Source organism: Coregonus clupeaformis, chromosome 23 (genome assembly GCF_020615455.1).
Source record: "Coregonus clupeaformis isolate EN_2021a chromosome 23, ASM2061545v1, whole genome shotgun sequence".
NCBI lineage: Eukaryota > Metazoa > Chordata > Actinopteri > Salmoniformes > Salmonidae > Coregonus > Coregonus clupeaformis.
Window position 1 is genome coordinate 20329364 of NC_059214.1, and position 18748 is coordinate 20348111.

Sequence of the window (18748 nt, forward strand, 5' to 3'; positions counted from 1 at the left end):
GGGGAAAAACGTATTCTTATTGGCTGGGCCTGGCTCCCCAGTGGGTGGGCCTATGCCCTCCAAGGCCCACCCATGGCTGCACCCCTGCCCAGTCATGTGAAATCCATATATTAGGGCCTAATGTATTTATTTAAATTGACTGATTTCCTTATATGAACTGTAACTCAGTAAAATCTTAGAAATTGTTGCATGTTGTGTTTATATTTTTATTCAGTATACTTTTACTCTGCACTATTTTCCCCTTACTTCTTCTCTAACTAAATATCCATTATTTTCTAACTGGAATACAGTACCTCATCTGTATTCTGTTGTATCCTTCTCTTGTGAGTATCACATATGCAGCTCTATTACATAAAAATGCAAAACATAAGCTAGAGAGATGGCATTTTGTTACACACACTACCGTTGCAACACAGCTATTGACCTATATTGTCTGACTTGCAAGAGGCTTTTTGATTTTGATGAAGCAAGTTTATGACAGCAGGCATGAAAATAAACATACAAAAAAATCAATTTTAATCATCTGTGGCCAAGCTGTGCTGTTGTATTGAGGTCATATGCTAATTACATGCCTGACCCAGAATGCTCAGTCAAGACATGACACTAGAAAACAGGAAATAAAATCAAAGAATATTTTTGAAATAAATATCCCAAAGCTAACATATTTACTGTATCTCTTGCATTGGTGAATAACTAATTATACCGTCCTAGAGTCATATTTCCTCCATAAACACAGTCCATCATAAACACAGGGTCAAATAGGCATTCCTGTGTAATTATCTTAAATCTTAAAGATGACATTGTGTGGATTGGCTGAGCTGTGACTGAGATTGTATCTGATTAATATGTTTTATCCTGCACGTAGTTTTTACAGCCTACCTGCACATCTCCACCTTGAGTTTGTGCGTCTTCTTGCTGATCATTTTAAAGTAATCAAGAGCTAAAGAAGCATTAGCAGAAGCCCTTATTTCAGGTTTTACTCATATGCACAGTCTCTGTAGATCCCTTGACAGTGTAGCAGTGGTGATGCTGTTGCATAGATTATTTAAATATTGACTGGTTGTCATCAAGCTGCCCACTCAAGAAAAAGCTTCTAACTGTAACTAGTGCCTGCAACCTGGTTCAGGTTATCAGTCAACCTACCAGGGTAGTTACAAACAGCACAGGAATGAAATCATCAACATCTTTACTAATGCTGCAGAAATTTGCTTTAAAGCAGTATCCAAATCCATTGGATGTAGTGATCACAATATAGTAGCCATATCTAGGAAACCCAAAGTTCCAAAGGCTGGGCCTAATATAGTGTATGAGGTCATAGAATACGTTTTGTAGTGATTCCTATGTTGTTAATGTAAAGAATATTTGTTGATCTGTGGTGTGTAATGAGGAGCAACCAGACGCTGCACTTCACACATTTATGAAATTGCTTATTCCAGTTACTAATAAGCATGCACCCATTAAGAAAATGACTGTAAAAATGGTTAAATCCCAGTGGATTGATGAGAAATGTAAATAATTGTATGGTTGAGAGGGATGAGGCAAAAGGAATGGCAAATAAGTCTGGCTACACAACTGATTGGTAAACGTACTGCAAATTGAGAAATCATGTGACTAAACTGAATAAAAAGAAGAAGAAACCATACTATGAAACAAAGATAAATTATAGTAAATTATAGTAAAAAGCTTTGGAGCACCTTAAATGAAATGTTGGGCAAAAAGGCAAACTCAGCTCCATCATTCCTTGAATCAGATGGCTCATTCATCACAAAACCCACTGATATTGCCAATTACTTTAATCAATTTTTCATTGGCAAGATTAGCAAACTTAGTCATGACATACCAGCAACAAACGCTGACACTACACATCCAAACATAAATGAACAAATTATGAAAGAAGCGTTGTAATTTTGAATTCTGTAAAGTGAGTGTGGAAGAGGTGAAAAAAATATATTTGTCTATAAACAATGACAAGCCACCGGGGTCTGACAACTTGGATGGAAAATGACTGAGGATAATGGCGGACGATATTGCCACTCCTATTTGCCATATCTTATATCTAAGCCTACTAAAAAGTGTGTGCCCTCAGGCCTGGAGGGAAGCAAAAGTATTCTGCTACCCAAGAATAGTAAAGCCCCCTTTACTGACTCAAATAGCCGACCAATCAGCCTGTTACCAACCCTTAGTAAACATTTGGGAAAAATGGTGTTTGACCAGATACAATGCTATTTTACTGTAAACAAATTGACAACAGACTTTCAGCACGCTTATAGGGAAGGACATTCAACAAGCATGGCACTTACACCAATGACTGATGATTGGCTGAGAGAAATTGATGACAAAATAATTGTGGGAGCTGTTTTGTTACACTTCAGTGCAGCTTTTGACATTATCGATCATAGTCTGTTGATGGAAAAACATATGTGTTATGGCTTTACACCCCCTGCTATATTGTGGATACAGAGTTATCTGTCTAACAGAACACAGAGGGTGTTCTTTAATGGAAGCCCCTCCAACATAATCCAGGTAGAATCAGGAATTCCCCAGGGCAGTTGTCTAGGCCTCTTACTTTAAAACATCTTTACTAATGACATGCCACTGGCCTTGAGTAAAGCCACTGTGTCTATGTATGCGGATGACTCAACACTATACACATCAGCTACTACAGTGAGTGAAATCACTGCAACACTTAACAAAGAGCTGCAGTTAGTTTCAGAATGGGTGGCAAGTAATAAGTTAGTCCTAAATATTTCAAAAACTAAAAGCATTGTATTTGGGACAAATCATTCACTAAACCCTAAACCTCAACTAAATCATGTAATAAATCATGTGGAAATTGAGCAAATTGAGGTGACTAAACTGTTTGGAGTAACCCTGGATTGTAAACTGTCATGGTCAAAACATGTTGATACAACAGTAGCTAAGATGGGCAGAAGTCTGTCCATAATAAATCGATGCTCTGCCTTTTTAACAACACTATCAACAAGGCAGGTCCTACAGGCTCTAGTTTTGTCGCACCTGGACTACTGTTCAGTCGTGTGGTCAGGTGCCACAAAGAGGGACCTCGGAAAATTACAATTGACTCAGAACAGGGCAGTACGGCTGGCCCTTAAATGCACATGGAGAGCTAACATTAATAATATGCATGTAAATCTCTCATGGCTCAAAGTGGAGGAGAGAAGAAGTAAGAAGTGTTGACATGCTAAATGCACCAAGGTGTCTGTTTAAACTACAAGCACACAGCTCGGACACCCATGCATACCCCACAAGACATGCAACCAAAGGTCTCTTCACAATCCCAAGTTAAGAACAGACTATGGGAGGCGCACAGTACTACATAGAGCCATGGCTACATGGAACTCTATTCCACATCAGGTAACTGATGCAAGCAGTAGAATCAGATTTAAAAAACTGATAAAAAATACACCTTATGGAACAACGGGTACTGTGAAGAGACACATACACAGGCACAGACACACATACACATGATAAGACATGCACTTTACACCAGTGGCGGTCAGTGCCGTTTATGATGAGGGAGGACATTTTTTTCTATTACAGCATGTTGGATGACTGTCATTCATATTCCATTCACCCAGTTCAATGTAACATCGATAGGTTTAGGCTACTACATGATAATCAAATTTTCCCTGTACCCATCATGAGGTTGTTACAACCTAGCCTATGAATGGAAGTTAACAACGTAGGTGCACACAGGTCGAGAGAACATTTTGAGATGACAGACAGTGACACATGGACAGACAGTGACACATTCAATACCGCCTTGCACACTCTTGCCTGCATCTAGCTTATCTAGGGTGTAATCATTAGTCCAACAGTTACAAACTAGAGTTTCTATTGGACAAATTCAGGTATTTTTATCCCCATTTCGTTTGCTTCTGTTTAAGAAAGGTTTTTCAACAGAATCGGAGGAATGAATTACACCCCTGATCACACATAAACATAGTTCACTTTCATAGCAGCCACATTTGTGGACTTCAATGAACAACACATCAGCTGTATGTGACCAGGCGAAAAAACCTTTCCAAGCCAAACCATGTCATAACCGCTACACACAGCCTACATCGTTGTCCCCATATTAGCTAAAGTAACGTCCTAGTCAACATAGCTAACAGAACTAATTCTGGCTCCCAGGTGTCTTTTATACAGGTAATGAGCTGAGATTAGGAGCACACTCTTAAAGGGAGTGCTCCTAATCTCAGCTTGTTACCTGTATAAAAGACATATGTCCACAGAAGCAATCAATCAATCAGATTCCAAACTCTCCACCATGGCCAAGACCAAAGAGCTCTCCAAGGATGCCAGGAACAAGATTGTAGACCTACACAAGGCTGGAATGGGCTACAAGACCATCGGCAAGCAGCTTGGTGAGAAGATGACAACAGTTGGTGTGATTATTTGCAAATGGAAGAAACACAAAAGAACTGTCAATCTCCCTCGGCCTGGGGCTCCATGCAAGATCTCACCTCGTGGAGTTGCAATGATCATGAGAACGGTGAGGAATCAGCCCAGAACTACACGGGAGGATCTTGTCAATGATCTCAAGGCAGCTGGGACCATAGTCACCAAGAAAACAATTGGTAACACACTACGCCTTGAAGGACTGAAATCCTGCAGCACCTGCAAGGTCCCCCTGCTCAAGAAAGCACATATACAGGGCCGTCTGAAGTTTGCCAATGAACATCTGAATGATTCAAACTCGCCGTGTTTGGAGGAGGAGGAATGCTGCCTATGACCCCAAGAACACCATCCCCACCGTCAAACATGGAGGTGGAAATATTATGCTTTGGGGGTGTTTTTCTGCTAAGGGGACAGGACAACTTCACCGCATCAAAGGGACGATGGACGGGGCCATGTACCGTCAAATCTTGGGTGAGAACCTCCTTCCCTCAGCCAGGGCATTGAAAATGGGTCGTGGATGGGTATTCCAGCATGACAATGACCCAAAACACACGGCCAAGGCAACAAAGGAGTGGCTCAAGAAGAAGCACATTAAGGTCCTGGAGTGGCCTAGCCAGTCTCCAGACCTTAATCCCATAGAACATCTGTGGAGGGAGCTGAAGGTTTGAGTTGCCAAACGTCAGCCTCGAAACCTTAATGACTTGGAGAAGATCTGCAAAGAGGAGTGGAACAAAATCCCTCCTGAGATGTGTGCAAACCTGGTGGCCAACTACAAGAAACGTCTGACCTCTGTGATTGCCAAAAAGGGTTTTGCCACCAAGTACTAAATCATGTTTTGCAGAGGGGTCAAATACTTATTTCCCTCATTAAAATGCAAATCAATTTATATATTTTTTTACATGCGTTTATCTGGATTTATTTGTTGTTATTCTGTCTCTCACTGTTCAAATAAACCTACCATTAAAATTATAGACTGATCATTTCTTTGTCAGTGGGCAAACGTTGTCACGTTCGTTGAAGGACGGGTCAGACCAAGGCGCAGCGTGATATGCATACATGTTTATTTTCACTGAATAAACACCACAACAAAACAAGAAACGAAACGTGAAGTCCAAGGTAGCACACACAACATACCTTATCGGAACAAGATCCCACAACTACACAGTGCCAATAGGCTGCCTAAGTATGGTCCACAATCAGAGACAACGAGCGACAGCTGCCTCTGATTGGGAACCACACCGGCCAACATAGAAATACACATACTAGATAATACAACATAGAACATACACAACAAAGAATATACACACCCTGACTCAACCTATAAGAGTCCCCTGAGTCAGGACGTGACAGTACCCCCCCCCAAAGGTGCGGACTCCGACCGCACAACATAAACATAACAGGGTAGGGGCCGGGTGGGCATTCCGCCTCGGAGGCGGATCCGGCTCGGGGCGTGACGACCTCTCACTCTCCGCCTCCCTGTTGCGCCCCTGATCTGGTCTGGACCTCGGCGCGCTACCTCCCCTCTCCTTCCTCCCACGATACGCCAGGCCCTGTCTGGACCCTGGTGTGGGAGACCCCGAACCTGGAGAGGGGCTGACGTCATGGTCTGGACTGGAGCCGCTGACCGGAGCTGGATCAGGCACCGGTGGAGCGGATTGCTCTGGCTCCGGAGTGGAGCCGCTGACCGGAGCTGGATCAGGCACCGGTGGAGCGGACTGCTCTGGCTCCGGAGTGGAACGGGCACGGCCGTGCCGGACTGGACAAACGCACCACTGGTCTGGTGCGAGGAGCCGGAACAGGCCGGGCCGGACTGGCGACGCGCACCACTGGCTTGGTGCGAGGATCAGGAACAGGCCGGGCCGGACTGATGACGCGCACCACTGGCTTGGTGCGAGGAGCAGGAACAGGCCGGGCTGGCGACGCGCACCACTGGCTTGGTGAGAGGAGCAGGAACAGGCCGGGCCGGGCTGGCGACGCGCACCACTGGCTTGGTGCGAGGAGCAGGAACAGGCCGGGCCGGACTGGCGACGCGCACCACTGGCTTGGTGCGAGGAACAGGAACAGGCCGGGCCGGGCTGGCGACGCGCACCACTGGCTTGGTGCGAGGAGCAGGAACAGGCCGGGCCGGGCTGGCGACGCGCACCACTGGCTTGGTGCGAGGAGCAGGAACGGGTCGGGCCGTACTGGGAACACGCACCACTGGCTTAGTGCGGGGAGCAGGAACGGGCCGGACCGGACTGGCGACACGCACCACTTGCTTGGTGCGGGGAGCAGGACTGGGTTCCTTTATTAACCCCCGCTCCTTCTGCTGCCTAACCAGCTCCTCTCGCCGTGCCTCTACACTCTCCTTCTCCCTTTTAGCCTCCTGTAGCGCCTCCCTCTGACCGAATAACTCCTGCTCCCTCTGAACCAATAGCCCCCGTAACATGGTGGCCTCCTAACCTGCAGACCCGCCCTTTAACGGCCTCCTGCTGCCTCGTCGTCCACACCGTGTGCCCCCCCCAAAAAAATTTTTTATTGGGGTTGCCTCTCGGGTCTCCTTCGTCGGCACTGTTGGCGCTGTTTCTCCTCTCTATACCGGGCCTCCACTGTCTCCTCCCAAGGACGGCGATCCATCCCACCCTGAATCTCCTCCCAAGTCCAGGATCCCTTACCGTCCAGGATCTCCTCCCAGGTCCAGGCTGTCTGCTCCTGGACACGCTGCTTGGTCCTCGTTTGGTGGGATCTTCTGTCATGTTCGTTGAAGGACGGGTCAGACCAAGGCGCAGCGTGATATGCATACATGTTTATTTTCACTGAATAAACACCACGACAAAACAAGAAACGAAACGTGAAGTCCAAGGTAGCACACACAACATACCTTACACAGAACAAGATCCCACAACTACATAGTGCCAATAGGCTGCCTAAGTACGGTCCCCAATCAGAGACAACGAGCGACAGCTGCCTCTGATTGGGAACCACACTGGCCAACATAGAAATACACATACTAGATAATACAACATAGAACATACACAACAAAGAATATGCACACCCTGACTCAACATATAAGAGTCCCCTGAGTCAGGGCGTGACAAACGTACAAAATCAGCAGGGGATCAAATACTTTTTTCCCTCACTGTAAGTAAGTGAAACTGAAAGTGAAAAGAAAATGACGAAATCTCTTTCCTTCTCTCTTGCTTGTCCTTCATTTTTGAAGAAATTAATTTGTTGAAAACTGTTCAACTATTGTCTTTCTCTCTCTTTGAGTCAACTACTCACAACATGTTATGCACTGCAGTGCTAGCTAGCTGTAGCTTATTATTTCAGTACTAGATTCATTCTCTGATCCTTTGATTGGGTGGACAACATGTCAGTTCATGCTGCAAGAGCTCTGATAGGTTGGAGGACGTCCTAGGTTTTGTATTGAAGCCAATGTACCAAGAGCTACACCATGGTGCTACCCTACAGAGTGCTGTTGAGGCTACTGTAGACCTTTGTTGAAAAAGTCTGTTTTAATCAACTATTTGGTGAATATATTTAGTATAGTTTTATCTAAAAAGATAACCTTTTCAATGTTTTACCATTTTAAAAAAAATGAATTTCACTGAGGAGGATGGTCCTCCCCTTCCTCCTCTGAGGAGCCTCCACTGCTCTACATACACGTACACATGGATTTAGTGGCCTGAGGGAACACACTTAATGTGTTGTGAAAAGTGTTGTGAAATGTAATGTCATGTAATATTTTAAATTGTATATAACTGGCTTAATGTTGCTGGACCCCAGGAAGAGTAGCCTTGACAGCAGCTAATGGGGATCCCTAATAAATACAAATACAATACAATAGGAGCAACCTGGTCTCAGAACATTTTGTATTATTCTGTATATAAATCCGAGACACTACATTTAGTATGATATGTTACGTTTGGTATGGTTACATAAGACAGATGGTTATGTAAGGCAAAAATGAAAGGAAGGTGGTTAGTCGGGGTGGCTGGGTAGGCGTATAACGCAAATGTCTAGCAACCCAAAGGTTGCGAGTTTGAATCTCATCACGGACAACTTTAGCATTTCAGCTAATTAGCAACTTTTCAACTACTTGCTACATTTTAGCTACTTTGCAACTACTTAGCATGTTAGCTAACCCATTCCCTAACCCTAACCATAACCCTTTTAGCTAACCCTTCCCCTAACCTTAACCATTTAACCTAACTACTAAACTTAACCCTAATCCCTAGCCTCGCTAAAGTTAGTGAGCTAGCTAACGTTAGCCACCTAGCTAGAATTCGTAACATATCTTACGTTTAGCAAATTCATAACATATTGTACGTTTAGCAAATTGGTAACATACAGTGGGGAGAACAAGTATTTGATGCACTGCCAATTTTGCAGGTTTTCCTACTTACAAAGCATGTAGAGGTCTGTAATTTTTATCATAGGTACACTTCAAGTGTGAGAGACGGAATCTAAAACAACAATCCAGAAAATCACATTGTATGATTTTTAAGTAATTAATTTGCATTTTATTGCATGACATAAGTATTTGATCACCTACCAACCAGTAAGAATTCCGGCTCTCACAGACCTGTTAGTTTTTCTTTAAGAAGCCCTCCTGTTCTCCACTCATTACCTGTATTAACTGCATCTGTTTGAACTCGTTACCTGTATAAAAGACACCTGTCCACACACTCAATCAAACAGACTCCAACCTCTCCACAATGGCCAAGACCAGAGAGCTGTGTAAGGACATCAGGGATAAAATTGTAGACCTGCACAAGGCTGGAATGGGCTACAGGACAATAGGCAAGCAGCTTGGTGAGAAGGCAACAACTGTTGGCGCAATTATTAGAAAATGGAAGAAGTTCAAGATGACGGTCAATCACCCTCGGTCTGGGGCTCCATGCAAGATCTCACCTCGTGGGGCATCAATGATCATGAGGAAGGTGAGGGATCAGCCCAGAACTACACGACAGGACCTGGTCAATGACCTGAAGAGAGCTGGGACCACAGTTTCAAAGAAAACCATTAGTAACACACTACGCCGTCATGGATTAAAATCCTGCAGCGCACGCAAGGTCCCCCTGCTCAAGCCAGCGCATGTCCAGGCCCGTCTGAAGTTTGCCAATGACCATCAGGATGATCCAGAGGAGGAATGGGAGAAGGTCATGTGGTCTGATGAGACAAAAATACAGCTTTTTGGTCTAAACTCCACTCGCCGTGTTTGGAGGAAGAAGAAGGATGAGTACAACCCCAAGAACACCATCCCAACCGTGAAGTATGGAGGTGGAAACATCATTCTTTGGGGATGCTTTTCTTCAAAGGGGACAGGACGACTGCACCGTATTGAGGGGAGGATGGATGGGGCCATGTATCGCGAGATCTTGGCCAACAACCTCCTTCCCTCATTTAGAGCATTGAAGATGGGTCGTGGCTGGGTCTTCCAGCATGAGAATGACCCGAAACACACAGCCAGGGCAACTAAGGAGTGGCTCCGTAAGAAGCATCTCAAGGTCCTGGAGTGGCCTAGCCAGTCTCCAGACCTGAACCTAATAGAAAATCTTTGGAGGGAGCTGAAAGTCCGCATTGCCCAGCGACAGCCCCGAAACCTGAAGGATCTGGAGAAGGTCTGTATGGAGGAGTGGGCCAAAATCCCTGCTGCAGTGTTTGCAAACCTGGTCAAGACCTACAGGAAACGTATGATCTCTGTAATTGCAAACAAAGGTTTCTGTACCAAATATTAAGTTCTGCTTTTCTGATGTATCAAATACTTATGTCATGCAATAAAATGCAAATTAATTACTTAAAAATCATACAATGTGATTTTCTGGATTTTTGGATAAAAATTTGTAGGAAAACCTACAAAATCGGCAGTGTATCAAATACTTCTTCTCCCCACTGTATAATGCGAATTGTAATGTGTAACATATCATGTAAAATGGGTGATGGACATCCACAAATGAATACATACCATATGAAATGCAACATGCCTCGGGTTTACGTACAGAATAATATGAAATGCTCTGAGACCAGGTTGATAGGGGACATTGGTGCAGGAAGGGGGCAGTGTATTTCTGATATAGTGAAGCTAGAGACAAGGGAACCGACTTTAGACACCACAGCCTATGTTCCAAATGACACCCTATTTCCTACATAGTGCACTACTTTTGACCAGGGCCCATAGGGAATAGGGTGTAATTTGGGACATATTCCTGTCTCTCTCTCTGAAGCCTGGGGAGAGGATCTCGCCAGTCTTAGCTAACACTCAATATGGGGTCTCATTCCAAAGTGCTACTGTTTTAATTGTCATCATACAGCACTGTGCAAACATCCACGCAACCCAGATGGCTAGGCTGATTCTTGTCTAGTGGGAGAAACAGCTATGTGCCAATAGCCAGACTGTCTGGACGACTAGTGCCATTAAAGCCATACAATGAGATTGCTCAGTGAAGAAGAAGAACCCTAAACCACTAAAGCTCCTCTGCCATGTTAGCAGTCCGAGGTTGGGCTTAACCTCATAAATCACTGGTGTGAGACGCAGCCATAAACAGCAACCTTTAGAGGCAGGCAGGGTCTCAGCTGGGCTCCCTGAGGAGAAGCTGTGGCCTGGATGATTATAGATCTACAGATGATGACGTCGGAGGATTCCTGCAACCGAGCATGTGGCGGAGGGAACATAAACACAATGCTGATGTATTTCACATTCAATGGCACTGTTTAAAAATAAATTATACATGAAAAGGCCACAGTGGAATATGTTTGGTGAGGGTGTCAGAGGGGTCTCTCTCTCTCTCTCTCTCTCTCTCTCTCTCTCTCTCTCTCTCTCTCTCTCATAATCATGTTTTCAGGAATAACAGAATGCTCAAGGTAATTTGCATCCCTGTGTCCTGGGGGTAAATTTGGTCACCGAAGCTGCCCCCATCTGCATTTTTGTCAAAATTGAGTTATTGACATAGCCTTGTTCTGTTAAATGTTCTCCTCTGTATAGTACTCTAAATACCCCAATTCATGTTGCTAAGTTGAAAAGAATTCAATATAAAAATTGTTGACACCATTCAAATCAGTCAGTGTATGGGACTTTCAAGCCAATTATCTCAGAATCATCTTTTTGCAAATATAACCTTATAGTCCCAAGCTCTCGATATATCAATCGACATACAAAATCAAATTATATGCATTGCATACTAACTATGAAATAATTCAAATATGGCCTCTCAGGTGGAGAGGACATATTTACATTAAAACACTCAACGTTTCTGAACCACCAATAACACAATAATATAATCTATCTACATCTTACTTATCCATGATCAGATCATGGTCAAATTAAATCAAAAGGAGAACAACAAAGAGTCCAAGATGATTTTGATGTTGAGACAGCATAGTGTTCATTGGAAAGTAATATGCACAAGGAACCATGCACCAATTAAACACAAAGGAATCCATTTAAGGAAATGCAGCACATCTACAGATTTATGCAAATCAGGCTTTCACATGCGCTCTGTACATTTGTTAACTTGCTGTTGCCTGAGGCTGTAGACAGCTCCACACACATGAAAGGAAAGGAGGGAGTCAGACCAGCCCACTGCTGCACACGGAGGGAGCTGCCTGCCTTCCTGCTTGCCTGCCTGCTGCAGCTAGCACAGGGACCATTGATCTATCTCCTCCTCCTCACAGAACAATAGAGGAAATGCCAGTGCTGTCTTTTATCAATCCAGGGATAAGTGAGATGAAGGCTAATATCAAGCATTAGGATGTTTAGGGTGATACTATATCAAACTGGGCTGCTCTGTTCCATTTCATAACATCGATAATGTATCGACATACAACTCCAAATAATATGAGTTCAGAGTTGCTAAGGGGGATGTTGTCATTATAATTCAATGATGGGTAAATAGAATAACATATTATGTTGTATGCACCCAATATGGTTGATTTTTGTTTGGTTATTTTCAAAGGCAGTTTATATATTTAAAAAAAGCTGGTAATTTAATTATTTACATTTCCTCTTTTAAACATGTATTTATAAAATGTTACAGTATTACCAAAAGACAAAAGCTGACAATTTTGTGTTGATTTGATGCTTGCAAGAAACAGCACATGAATTCATCTGACATTAGTCCGACAACATAAACTGAGTATACAAAACATTAAGAACACCTGCTCTTTCCATGACAGATTGGCCAGGTGAATCCAGGTGAAAGCTATGATCCCTCATTGATTTCACTTGTTAAATCCACTTCAATCAGTGTAGATGAAGGGGAGGAAACAGGTTAAAGAAGGATTTTAAAGCTTTGAGACAATTGAGACATGGATTGTGTATGTGTGCCATTCAGTGTGAATGGGCAAGACAAAATATGTAAGTGCCTTTGAATGGGGTATGGTAGTAGGTGCCAGGCTCACCGATTTGTGTCAAGAACTGCAACGCTGCTGGGTTTTTCACGCTCAACAACTTCTCGTGTGTATCAAGAATGGTCCACCACCCAAAGGACATCCAGCCAACTGTGGGAAGCACTGGAGTCAACGTGTGTGGGTGGGGGGGATGGCAACTCAATATTACAAAGGTGTTCCTAATGTTTGGTATACTCACTGTATATCAGTCCCTTTTGTCTGCCATAATTACTCAACAGAATGATGGACATACAGCTGAATAGGGGCTCAACTTTTTGGTGTAATTCCAGTCATGCACTGTGGAGGCATAATCAAGTACTTTCACCCTCGCTGTCAATCACAATCCTCCGCCGAATTATTCATAAAAGCATATTTTATTTATGGCTGCATTTTCCCATTCTACCTACAAGTTTGCAGAAGCCCTAGCTCTGGCAGAGACAGAGCTGCCAGGGCACCTCACAGAGACAGAGATGCTTCCATCTCTCATACAAGCGGAGGAAGCCAAGGGGGTGTGGGTCCACGTTAGGCAGACATCCTTATTATTTATATATAGTAGTATCTGTTGAGATCTTCAAGCATTTTCATATGTAAAACATTAGCTCTGTTATCTGGGAAAATCCATGAAGCAGGTTATACAGTAGTTGTAGGTAGACATAGTGCACATATAATTATATTCATCTGAAATCAGAGTGCAAGAAGATTTCAACTTGGAGATATCATGCTTTATTTGTACTATAAATAATCTAAATAGACCTAACGAAAACATAGTTTGAAAGTACCTTTGTAGGCGAAACACGATATGCAGCTCTCACATTTCAGAGGCTAAATTTAGCCTAATTAACTAACTTCATCCTAATGAATACGGACTCCTGCAAGCTATCTCGGAAATAGAACTAGGATCATCATCACCAGACAAACTCAGTTATCCATATACAAAACAGCATCAGTCATTTACTCACATGATTTTCTTTGTTACTAGAATATCTACTGTAAATTAAAATCTAATACAGTCCATGATGTTTAATGCAGTGGGATGCAAAAATATGAATACATAGTTTATCATATAGTTATACTCATAGAAATATAATGATTATTCTAATTATGTGGTTATACTAAATCAACACTTGGTGATTCATACATTTACTGTATCAAATATTATTATTTTTTGACAGTATTACAACTTCTCTGACTAATGATCTGACAAAATAAAAACATATACCACAATGGTAGTCAATTTACCAAAGAGTTTTCCCCCACATTAAAACTGGTTGCCATAGTGATGGCAGGCATAACGAGCAGCTTAACTGCATGATGGAAATCATTTGTTGAGAATTCATTCAGAGAAAGATGACATCTTTATTTTCCTTGGAATCAAAACAAATTGATAAAAATTCACTTCCAAATTAAAACATGTCTTGATAATATGCAGGCCCATTACCAATGAGAGTACATCAAATGAGATAGTTAGCATAATTATGGTACTGTGTCTATGACATTCAGAGTATTTAACATACAGTACTAAAATGCAGGATTCCAGGGCAATATGTTTATGTGGTCTGGGCTCCAGTAACTAACTGTTCATGTCAGATCCTAGTCATTTATTTCCAGTGACACAAAATAAACTACAAGACATGGGCTACCTTATAAATAGAACCATCACTTTAAGCTCATCTAAATAAAAGAGAAAAAAAAATCAAGTCAACCTATAATAAGCAGGAGAGAGAAAGCGCTTTCCACATTGATGTCATGGCAACATCTCATGGGAGCCTGCCAAACCCTGAACAACCCTGCTAGCCTGTACAGAGCCAGACCAAAGACCCTCAAGGACTAGTCACATCAGAAACATTGAGATTAGACACCAACATTCCTTCTGAGAGTGAGACAATGATTATGTTTATATGAGTTGATATTTGTGCTGTTTGACTTAATTCAATACTGGAATACATATTAAGTCTAAAGAATGGATTGACATGGTCTTTCAATTTCAAGAGGGGTGTTAAATTAGTTGAGACATTAAAGCCTTAAGGTGAGAAAATAAGAATATCATCAGATCAATGTTTCTCCAAGATAGATAAAAAAAAGTGTCATATTTTTGTGATTTTGTTCCCTGAACAATAAACAGACAATGTCCTGTTGAGCCTAAGGACATGCTTCCTACAGGGCAGAACATTCCAACTGATAAACAAGATGTGAATCGGTGATCTAAAGCACAAGCTACTCCCTACCCAAAACAATCTTCTAGCCTGACCTTTTTGCCTGTTTTACAAGTCACTATGAATGGAGCTGCAGGTCAAGTTTAAAGCTAAGCATGAATCCCTGTCATTTCCACATAAAAGGAGGCCAAATTGATTTGGCTCTGAATGTGAACCTCTGTGTGAAAACTACTCACCCGCGCAGGAGTCATGCAGGGAGATTCTACTCTGTACTGTTATCTTTAAAAGCCGTGCCACCTTCCCTGTGAATCTTTAATAGACCCCATTCAATGTGACAGAGCCCAAGCCATCTGTGCTACAATATGTAATAGCAATGCATGGCAGATTCAATGTACCAGATTAATGATCCAGCCTAGCACCCAGTAAATAAATTTAGTGAATGTTTCAATGTCCTTTAACTATGTCACATATACTAATTAAATCATATTCCCGTGAGGACAGGTTGTTGACCGATTAGATAGACAAACAGATGGATCAGGGAGGAAAAAATTCACAGCCAAGATAAGAGGAGGCGCTCCACTCTTGCCTCACAGATCTCTTTGCTGGAATGAGTGTGTGTGTGTGTGTGTACAGAGATGTCTCAGTGGCTCCTTCCTGTTTGACAAAAGAGGATGGTTGAGGCACAACAAAGGGGGTAGTGCTGGATAACGAGGCATGTTGCCATATTCAAACCCAGTTCACCGCTTCACTGGCACTGCGTGTCTCCCCAGCTGCTGCCAATGCTGACATCCAATTATATGACCTTTGCTATCTAACCCATTTTGATAAGGCATTGAATAATCAGCCTTGCAATTATACCTAACATCTAGTGCTATTTTTCGGTTTTTAAACAACTAATTGACCGACGTCGGTTCAATTATTGAAATTCCATTTAGATCTTAAATTTTTTTTGGAGCTCAATGCACCGTTTCTCTAGAGATAAATCAGATCAAGCCCGAACTGTGCAATGTATGAGTTATAGTTTCCAACAGGCTAATATTCTACATAGTTTAGCGCAGAAAACATGGTAATTAACTACAATGCCCATAATCCATTGCGTTCCTACTTGTCCGGTCTGTGTGGGCACCGAGACGGAGAGAAGGGAAAAAAACGCCCGATCGAGAGGTATAGAGAGCAGTTGCTTCGTGAGGTATCTCTACCTGAAAATACGTGATCTAAGTGATTGATAGTTAGTATTCAACAGTCATAAAAGTATGCCTTATTTACTTTGAAAAACTACTAAAATGTTGATTTCGTCAGACAGCATAGGAAGCAGCTCAGACAGCATAGGAAGCAGCTCTATAGAGATGAGATGATGACCTGGAATGAAATAATAAGGTAATCAAATAAAACAAATGTAATATACACAACAACTGAAATATTTTATTAAAATAATGTAAATAAATTATGGTTAATAAGTGATAAGCTAAACAAACAATCAAAACCGAAATAAAAAAAGTGATTATTTTTTAATAATCTTACCGAAACGACCTCAAAAACCACAAATGTTTTGCTATTCTAAAAGGGTACTCAGCATACTGATGTTTACTACTGCTCGGTAAAGGCACATCCACCATCAAGGACTACCTTTTCAGCAATTATCAACAAGGCCCTATAATGTAAGCCATTGGGTGTTTCACAGCATTAAATGCCATTGGAAAACGATCTCATGTACTGTAGATTCTGACACATTGCAGCATGTATTGAGAACCTAATGTCTTATTATAATCTCATAATGATCATGACTGAATAATAGCCAACATGCACATATCATAGATGCTTCAATGTGTTTGTATTCATTTAATATGCCAGAAGCTGTGCCTTGTCTAACAATTCCTGACTAAAGTTGTTCCTATTTCATAACCAGTCTGTATTTAGTAGAAACTGTAACACAGTTGTCTCTCTAAATATCAAGATCAAATCTTACCATAGCTTGTTGAGAGATTTTGTAGCAAAACTGCAACAGCTATGCAAGCTTTAATTGATTCTCAGAGCCAAACAATTCAACATGTCAGCCCAAACCAAAGGCAGGTGGCATCACATTTCTGCATTCCACAGCAAAACATGACATGTTAGACAGTACAAAAGAGAGAGACAATAGACTTAGCTAGTCTTACCTTAAAAAAAAGATGTAGGTATGCTGTAGCGAATTGTCTCTATTCTGCAGAGGAAGAAAAAAACAACATTTAGATGTAAATGAGCCTAGAGTTAACTATTATTTCCAGAGGCAGTGTAGCAACCAGGGTGCCACGTAAAATCAGGTTGAAAGTGACTATAAAATATAACCACCAATGAACTCAAGGTGATACAGGTTACAGAGAATACGGTGCATTACATAATTTTTCACTGGGAAGGTCTGTAAAGATTGACCCGTTCGAAATGATATGTTTTTCATTATTCCTTTGAATAATAGTCACAGAAACATTAAAAATAACTACTGTAAATGAATACATTGTTCAGTTAAACATGGAAAATGTCCCTTATCAAGCCAGCAAGCTCTGGTATAGAAAGAAATATGGGAAAAATATGGAAAATATATGTTGATCATTAAAATCATGGTAATAGCCGATTGGCAGTGCTCTTTCTGCACTAACCCTCTCAGTAAGAGAGAGAGATGGAGATCTCCCACTGGAGGCAGGAGTGGAGTGTGCACTCTGACTGACACAGATCCATGTTCTCCAGGAGGACTCTGCATGGAGCCAGCCTCTCCCTCTCCCACTCCCAGATCTCACTGCTCTGCATGGGAGCATTTTAGTCACTTGGGTTCACATGTGTATGTACACATACTAATAACACACACAGGCATGCATTTAAAACACACACACACACACGATATTCAATTATATGCCCCGAAATATGCACAGATCATTTCCAACGGGTACTGGACAAGATCTAAAACCACAACATCTGGAGGCAGCAATTATTTAGCTAAACACAACGACAATCATACCGTCAATGAAAACTGTGATCAAACACATAATTTAACTCTATGCCAGATTGATAAGGATAATGATCCTCAAGTTGCGGCACATACCATTCATTTCATGTTTCAGCCTTTGCAATGACTGCTTGTTTAATGACACCCCACTCTCTGAGTAGCCTAATTAAGCATGCAAATTATACGTTTTCTTTCGTAGAGAATATCATTCACTCCATTCATAAAAAAGCTTTTTTAGGCGCACCCTAATTAAGATTGCCTACCTGGCACAGTTGTGTCGCATCCACAGTGCACATTCATAGGCAGTTCTTCCGGTTGCTCTTGGAACAATAGTGCAGCATCGGTCTGACAGCTACATCAGCAACGTGACTTCCCTCAACCAATCATTTCACATGGTTAAAGGAATCAGGAATCGTCCTCTAAAACCTTTGTACACGATTTTGCATACGGTAGGCAAAGCTGGGAAGACAATGTGCACCAATGCTAGCAACTGTAGCCAAAGGTAATATGGCCTCTATAAGCTCAAATTGGATACAATTGTATCTTTTCAAGTCAACAGTGTCGAACTTCATGTATGAATAACCTAATTCCCAGGCTATTTGCGGAAGTGTCTGGGAACGAGGTTAGTGTATGAATGACAATGAAAAATAATCACGTTGGGGTTGTTCTCCTACCACATATAATTTCAATTGAAAGTATTCATAAATAACCTATGAATACAGTCACTACTGTCTTTTCTGTTTTAATGCTCAATGTATTCTGTTATTGACAAAACATTGTAGGGGAGAGTGGGGTAAGTTTACATTCAGCATCACTCTGTCAAGGGAAATGT

General features: G+C 42.0%; 1 protein-coding gene across 2 annotated transcripts in view; it reads right to left on the reverse strand.

Moving 5' to 3' along the window:
- Positions 1-18251, reverse strand: part of LOC121536809 (cysteine/serine-rich nuclear protein 3) — a 37171-nt gene extending 18920 nt beyond the window's left edge. Inside the window, exons 1-2 of one of the 2 annotated variants that reach the window (XM_041844380.2) lie at positions 18180-18251; positions 17096-17139 (exon numbers count right to left, since the gene is read on the reverse strand). The gene's annotated coding sequence lies outside the window, so the exon portion shown is untranslated. Of the gene's footprint in view, positions 1-17095; positions 17140-18160 lie in introns of both variants that reach the window. The other variant, XM_041844381.2, reaches the window with a different exon arrangement.
- Between the last annotated feature and the right edge of the window lie 497 nt (positions 18252-18748).